A 778-nucleotide genomic window follows, 5' to 3' on the forward strand; every position below is an offset into this window, starting at 1 on the left:
TTCTACTATGGGCTTACAGAAAAAGCTCAGATGTCTTTAGACCACTCAGCTGGTGGATCTATACACATGAGGAAGACAATTGAAGAGGCTCAAGAGCTTATAGACACTGTTGCTAGAAATCAATATTTGTACTCTAGCAATGAGCTCTCTCCAAAAGATGAAGTCATGGCAGTAGCCACTAATCCTAATCCTCAAGAACAGATGATTGAGCTTAATCAGCAATTACACCTGATGACAAAACAGTTAGCAGAATTTAAAGAGATGCTCCAAGAAACTAAAAATGCTAACAAGAACATAGAATCACAGTTGAATCAGGCAAAACATCAGTTATCTAAACAGATAACAGAAGAATGCCAAGCAGTTCAACTGATGAGTGGGAAGCCATTGAATAATACTGCTCAAAGTAGCAAAAAGCCAAGAAAGGAACAATTGACAGAGGATAACCAAACCACTGCCCAAAATCCCTCTGAGGACAGTAAGAGCCCAGAGAGGAATACTCTTGGCGTTCAAACGCCAGAAAAGGGGGGAAAGTTGGCGTTAAACGCCCATTCCTTGCCCAGTTCTAGCGTTCAAACGCCAGAAAAAGGGGAAAAGTTGGCGTAAACGCCCATTTTCCACCCAACCCTGGCGTTCAAACGCCAATGGGGAATCAGACACCTGAGAGTGCTGATAGTAACCCATCTAAAAAGGCTTCTCCAACCACTTCTGTGAGGAATAAACCTGCAGCAACTAAGGTTGAAGAATATAAAGCCAAGATGCCTTATCCTCAGAAACTCCG

Source organism: Arachis duranensis, chromosome 2, assembly GCF_000817695.3.
Source record: "Arachis duranensis cultivar V14167 chromosome 2, aradu.V14167.gnm2.J7QH, whole genome shotgun sequence".
Classification (NCBI taxonomy): Eukaryota; Viridiplantae; Streptophyta; class Magnoliopsida; order Fabales; family Fabaceae; genus Arachis; species Arachis duranensis.